This window comes from Miniopterus natalensis, chromosome 11 (assembly GCF_054644295.1).
Source record: "Miniopterus natalensis isolate mMinNat1 chromosome 11, mMinNat1.hap1, whole genome shotgun sequence".
In the NCBI taxonomy this organism is placed as follows: domain Eukaryota; kingdom Metazoa; phylum Chordata; class Mammalia; order Chiroptera; family Miniopteridae; genus Miniopterus; species Miniopterus natalensis.
The window spans coordinates 11,906,800-11,913,267 of record NC_142091.1 but is presented as its reverse complement, the minus strand read 5'-3'; the positions used below and the strand labels follow the sequence as shown (position 1 = coordinate 11,913,267).

Genomic DNA, 6,468 nt, shown 5'->3' with positions numbered 1-6,468 from the left:
AAATCTCGTTGAGATTCTGACACCAAATTTCTGTCACATGCACATCTTTACCTGCCTATTCCATTGTCACCTTACTCTCCATGTTCACAATGGAACTTACCATCTTGGGTCAAAAGCCAGCTTCCTATCCAGATTTCCCACCACCGTCAATGTGCTGTCATTCAGTTAGGTCGGTTTGAAATCTAGTAGCTATCCCTCATTCCTCCTGTCCCTCACCTGCTCCTCATCCATCTGTCACCAAGACTGCTCTGTTTGTAGTTCACAAAGTCTCTCAAATGTGCAGCTTCCCTCTAGTTCCACTGTTACTATCTTGATTCAGACTCACAGAAGGAATCTCTTCACTAGTCATTAATTTTTTTCCTTTCCTTTCCTTTCCTTTCCTTTCCTTTCCTTTCCTTTCCTTTCCTTTCCTTTCCTTTCCTTTCCTTTCCTTTCCTTTCCTTTCCTTTCCTTTCCTTTCCTTTCCTTTCCTTTCCTTTCCTTTCCTTTCCTTTCCTTTCCTTTCCTTTCCTTTCCTTTCCTTTCCTTTCCTTTCCTTTCCTTTCCTTTCCTTTCCTTTCCTCTCTTTTCTTTTCTTCTTTTTTAAAATATATCTTTATTGATTTTAGAGAGAGGAAAGGAGGGGTAGAGAGAGATAGAAACATCAATGATGAGAGTCATTGATGGAGCTCACAACCTGGGCATGTGCCCTGACCAGGAGTTGAACCCCGATCGCCTGGATCCTAGGTCGACGCTCAACTGCTGAGCCACACTAGGCCGGGCTCTTTTCTTTTTCCCCTCCCCTCCCCTCCCCTCCCCTCCCCTCCCCTCCCCTCCCCTCCCCTCCTCTCCCCTCCCCTCACTTCCCTTCCCTTCCCTTTTTCTTTTCTTTAATCATCTCCAGAGGGTATGTTTTCATTGATTTTTAGAGAGAAAGGAAGGGAGAGAGAGAGACATTGATGTGAAAGAGAAACAGTGGTCTGTTGCCTCCCGCACAGGCCTCCACCGGGGATTGAACCTATGACTTGTGTACATGCCCTGAGTGAGGATCGAACCCACCACATTTGGTGCACGGGATGACGGGGGCTCCGACCAACTGAGCCCTTTCTGGGGTGTCATTAATTTCTCGATTCTTCTATTCATCCTATTTTCTTCCAGGCCAATAATCTTTCTAAAATACTATTTCGCATATTTCACTGTATTCTCCGGCTTCCTGCATCCCCAGTCTCTAAACAGACTTTTGGAGCTTCCTGAATCACACCTCAAACTCTCAGGTTGTTGTCCAAAAGCACCCCAAGTTGGCCCTGCTTTACACCACTCTTTCCTCAGTATGTACTCTTCTCCTGGGACAAAGGGCACATGCTCTTCTGCCTCTTTGTGTGACCAGAGCTTGTGTCTCCTCGATTCCCTGTGCTTGGGCCAGTAATTGGGCCTCCAGGAGACTCAGTTTCTTCAACTACAAAGTAGTAATAATATTCCTCTGATTTCCTTAGAGAGTTGTGAGGATAATGTTCACTTATTCAACAAACATTTATTTTTTCACTTTTTAAAAAATATGTTTTTATTGATTGCAGAGAGATGAAGGGGAGGGAGAGAGAGAAACATCAATGATGAGAGAGAATCATCCATCGGCTGCCTCCTGCACGCCCCCTACCAGGGATCAAGTGCAACTTGGGAATGTGCTCTGAGCAGGAATGGAACCTCGACTTTCAGGTTCATGGGTCCATGCTCAACCTCTGAGCCACACTGGCCAAGTTAAAAAAACATTTATTGAGAGGTACTTGGGATCTCCTAAATATTTGTGTGCCAGATTCTGAGAATTTGCTAAGATAACTAAGTTATGCCCCTCCCTTGAGTTGCTCAGGTAATTGGGGAAACATATACTTTAAAAACCCACAGTGTCAGTATGATGGGCTGATTGAGTTTGCTGGGCTGGCAGGCACACAGTGGGCCCAGCCTGGCCCTGCCCCTTTGACCTGAGACCTTCTCAGATCTCCTCTTTGAAACCTCTGAGCACTGACTACCTGCCCTCTTGTTACTCCTTCAGGGCCCAGCTCTCCCTAATATGAAAACAAGTAATAATGAATGCTAATTTAGTCTGTTAACTTCTTCCAGGTGACATATTTACATTTTAATAGGAGACAATGCAAAGGAGGATATTTTAAGCCCTATGACAGGTGGGTAGGGACATAGTTTGAGCTAAAGATTTGGGGGGCTCCAATCACACTGTGTAGGCACCCATTGATGCTCTTCATGGGGTAGGCTCCCCCCAGAGATGAGGGTCCCGCCCCAGGAGGTGCTACCTCCCCAGGCTATCCGAGGACTCTGGAGTGTGGGTGTCTAGGTGCAATGACAGATGAGACATCTGTTCTGTGATGGGCTATTACCAACAATTCATTACTGCAAAATGGACTTACCCTCATTAGCCCAGGAGCTCCAAGTTAATGTGGCATTCCGCAATCTCACAGCTTCTGCCGCGCACATTGAAGGCGCGTGTCACGTTTTATGGAGGCAGGAAACCTGAGCTTCTGAAAACAATGGAGATTTAGCGTGCCTCCTGAATTAGTTGACATATTTACTCTTCATGAATCAGAGTGTTTTGTAGACAAACACTATCTCAGAGCCTCATTATTAGGAATCAGCTCGCTCCAGTGCTCTGCCCAAGGACGCAGGTCTCCTCAGGGAGCACTTGTACCCTTATCATCTTGCTGCTTGCAGTAGGCGAATGGTCTCTGAGGTCCTGGACCAGGAATGTGTCTCCTGGGGCGGCTCTGGGGGAGGGTTGGCTCTGTGGTCTCCAGCTGGCCCCTCATCATCACTCATCCATGGTAAATGCGCACATCAGGCCTTCTTGGGAAGGTTTCTGTTTTCCTTTGTCATGCCTTCCAGCAAAACCATGTTCGTGTAACCATACTTTTTTGAGGAGTGAATTATCCAAAACCAGTAATCAGTTCAAATAATGTGCGAAAGACACAGTGTCAATTTCCTAAACTTTGAAATTGCAGGCACTGCCGTTGATGCGTGAACTCCCTGCCTGGGCTCGGGTTATCCTCGGGAAATTACACAGCCACTCCTCACCTCCCACAAAATGACAGTTCTCCTTCCAGGCTTAGTTTTCTTTAATAGCTCAGGGATTGCTAAGGAACCTCCTAGCTAGAAATATCTATGCTGCCATTTACCAAGCTATGAACCCCAAATTGGGGGCTTCTTTAAAACCATGTCCCAAATTCCAGATGTCCTGTTTCATTGGTGCTGGTGATGGTGGGTGAGGAGGATGCCTCTCGGGGCCAAAGCATGATCAAATACTTTATTTTTTCCCTTAGAAGTTAAACTTGGTACTTCACTTTTCTCACTCTGATGTCTCACAAATTTACAGTAGCCTGTGCCCCAGGCTGAAAGGTACTTCTTCCACTCAGACATCTGTCCCTTACGCAAATATCTGTTGAGCATTTATTATGCACATAGCACTGTGTTGGATGCTGGGGCTGTGCTGGGCACTGGGTTCCTAAGAGACCGTTTAGCTCCAACACAGACAGAATTCAATTCGATCCTTTGAGTACTTGTTGAGTGTTTGCAGTGGATCAGGCCCTGGGGTGGCAGGAAACCCAGACATTCCCTGAAAGGAACACACAGTGTCCCTGAAGGTCAGACGAAGACGCATGCTTTCCTGCGTGGTGTTCCTGCTCCCACACAGCCTGCTGCTCTCCTGTTCAGTGGAGGGACCTTGGAGACAACAGTGCTGTGAAGGATTCTCATCTGGGATCCTTGAGGATTCTCATAGGAATTGTGCAGAAATACAGGGGAAATGACCTCATGTTTCAGGAGAGCCTTCTAACCCACTGCATCTACTGCCTCACCAGCGTAAGCTTCTTTTCTCACCACCAACGTCTACTCATTTCTCTATTATTGTACTTTTCTTGGTAAAAAATCAAGGGTCCTGTCTCGTTTCCATTTACTCAGAAGAAGAGGCTGTGTGGTGTGGAGCCAGTTTTTATCCATGCATCAGATGAGAACATTTAGATGGTTTTTACTTTTTGATTATTATGAATAAGACTGCTATGAACATTCATGTAGAAGCTTTTGTGTGGACCTATGTTTTCATTTCTCTTGGGTGTATACCTAGGAGTGGCACTGCTGGGCCAATGGCAACTCTATGTTTACCTTTTCATGGAACTGCCAGACAGATTTCCAAAGCAGCTGCACCATTTCATATTTCCACCAGCAATGCCTGAAGGCTCTGCTTTTTCCACTTCCTTGTCAACACTTGTTATTATGTCTTTTTCATTATAGCCATCCTAGTGGGTGTGAAGTGGTAGCTCATGGTTTTCCTTTGCATTGCCCTGATGACTAATGATATTGAACATCTTTTCATGTGTTTATTGGCCATTTGTGTATCTTCCCTGAAAAAGTGTCCACTCAGATCTTTTGCTTATTTGTAATTGGAGTTGTCTTTTTAATTATTGAGTTGTAATGAGTTTATATATTTTAGTTGCAAATCTGTTATCATATACATGATTGGAAACATTTTCTCTCATTCTATATGTTGGCTAAGTTTTTAAACTTCTCTGACTCACAGTTTCCGCATTTGTAAAGTTGAGATAATAAAGGTATCTACTGCTTAGATTAGGATTAAGTGAAATAATAGATGAAAGCCCTTAATACAGGGCCTGTCACAATAAGCCCCAATACATGTTAGCTATTTTACTGTATTATTATTTTTTTCATTTCCTCATCAGGACAAAGGTCTTAGTTACATAACCCTGCTTTTCCCCAGAGGCCCCTCTGGTGTGGGGGATGCTTCTGGATCCTGAGCTTTAGGCAGAAGCCTTTCATTCAAGAAGGATAATAAGAATTAGGCCATAGTGGCTGCCTTTTCTCGAGGGTTTCCTACTTGCCGGCCCTGTTTCTAGTGCTCTGCCAGCTGGGGTAGGAGGGGCTTCAGTAGAAAGGGCCACTGAGCCTGGCCTGCTCCCCGACCCCAGCTGGTGGAAGGCAGCAGGTCAGCTGGGAGTCCAGAGCCACAAGGGCAAAGGACATATGTAGCCCTTGTGAATCAGGACTTGGCATGAAGAAGTCAGAGGCCAGGGGCCGGGTGCTGGTGCAGCATGTTTTAAAGTAGACTGCAAGGAAGCAGTTCACTTGAGAGTGACCTTCAGTTGGTGCTGGAAACTCAAAGGAAGGGAAAAACATGTTCCTGATGAGAGTTCTGTCACCGCATTCACTGCTAAACCATTGTTCAGATCATGCAAGATACTTGCCAGGTGGCTACACCCAGTCTGGGAAAAATTACCCATGGCCACGAGTATGGTATTTGGAAAACAAACACACACATGGTTTTAGGGTTGGTGAATTTTGGGTATTTATTTGCAAGATGGTATTAAACCAAAGCTGGAGCAGCATAGCAACTTTCTAGCTTAATTTCCCCCTGAATCCCTTAACTCCTGGTGTTGACCTTCCTTACAAACCCTGCAACATGGGAATGTCCCGCATCCTAGCCAGTCTCTCGCCCTTCTTTAGTAAGTCTCTCCAGGGATTAAGCATTGAGTTCTCGTGTGTGTAAGCCACTGGGCAAGGTGCTGCGTGAGATGGAAGGATTAAACCATGGCTTTGCCCTTAAACGTATAATAGCTTAGGAGCCTCGGAAGCACGGCCTGAGGCAGAAGCCTGCTAACGCTATTCAAGAGTGAAAACCGAGGCAGTGGGAGTGAGGGCGGGAGGATGCGCCCGGCTCCCACCCCACCATCGCCGTCACCCGCGAGGCCGAGAAGCGGCCCCCAGAGGAGCAGCCGCCGTGTGGGGTCTATGCCATTGTCCTCTCCAGCGAGCTCTGGCCTCCCTGCAAGGACGAGAAGCTAGAGGTCCCCGAGGACATCAGGGAGGCCCTGGAGGTCTGCTGCAGGAAGTACGAGAGCTGAAGGCCGTGCAGACCCTCAGCTGGAAGCACACCCTGGGCTTGGTGACTGTGGATGTGGAACTGGCGGACCACACCCTGTCCACCGCGGTGGCCCCTCTGCAGGCCGTGGTCTTGTTGTACTTCCAGGACCAAGCCAGCTGGACCCTGGAGGCGCTGAGCCAGGTGGTGAAGATGCCCTGGGGGCGGATGTCCCTGTGGCCGCACAGGGTGTGCTGTGGAGCGGGAGGAGCCCCGCATCTTCTCCGGGGTGGAGGAGCAGCGGCCCCAGGACCGGGACAACGTGGTGCTCATCGACGAGAGCGACTTGGGCATGGCCTCCCAGGTCGACCAGAAAGAAGAGGGGCTGCTGCTCTTCAGGACAAATGTCCAGGCCATGCTGAACGACCTGGAGAGCCTGTCGCTGGAGCAGATCTACAGCCTGTCCGCATGTTCATGGTCTCTGGGCGCGCACTGGCCGAGATCGCCCTGCAGTAGCTGCAGGCCTTCCAGCAAAAGAAGGTGGGCGACCAGCCGCCGGCATTTACCGCCTGCCCAAGAGCTGCAGCTGACATCCGCCAGGCCCTCTGCACCGCCCC

The 6,468-nt window shown here is 48.1% G+C and overlaps 1 pseudogene; it reads left to right on the top strand.

The window, feature by feature from the left end:
- Nucleotides 1-2,386: 2,386 nt before the first annotated feature.
- LOC148091929 (anaphase-promoting complex subunit 2 pseudogene) lies at nt 2,387-6,441 on the top strand (annotated as a pseudogene).
- The last annotated feature ends 27 nt before the right edge of the window (nt 6,442-6,468 follow it).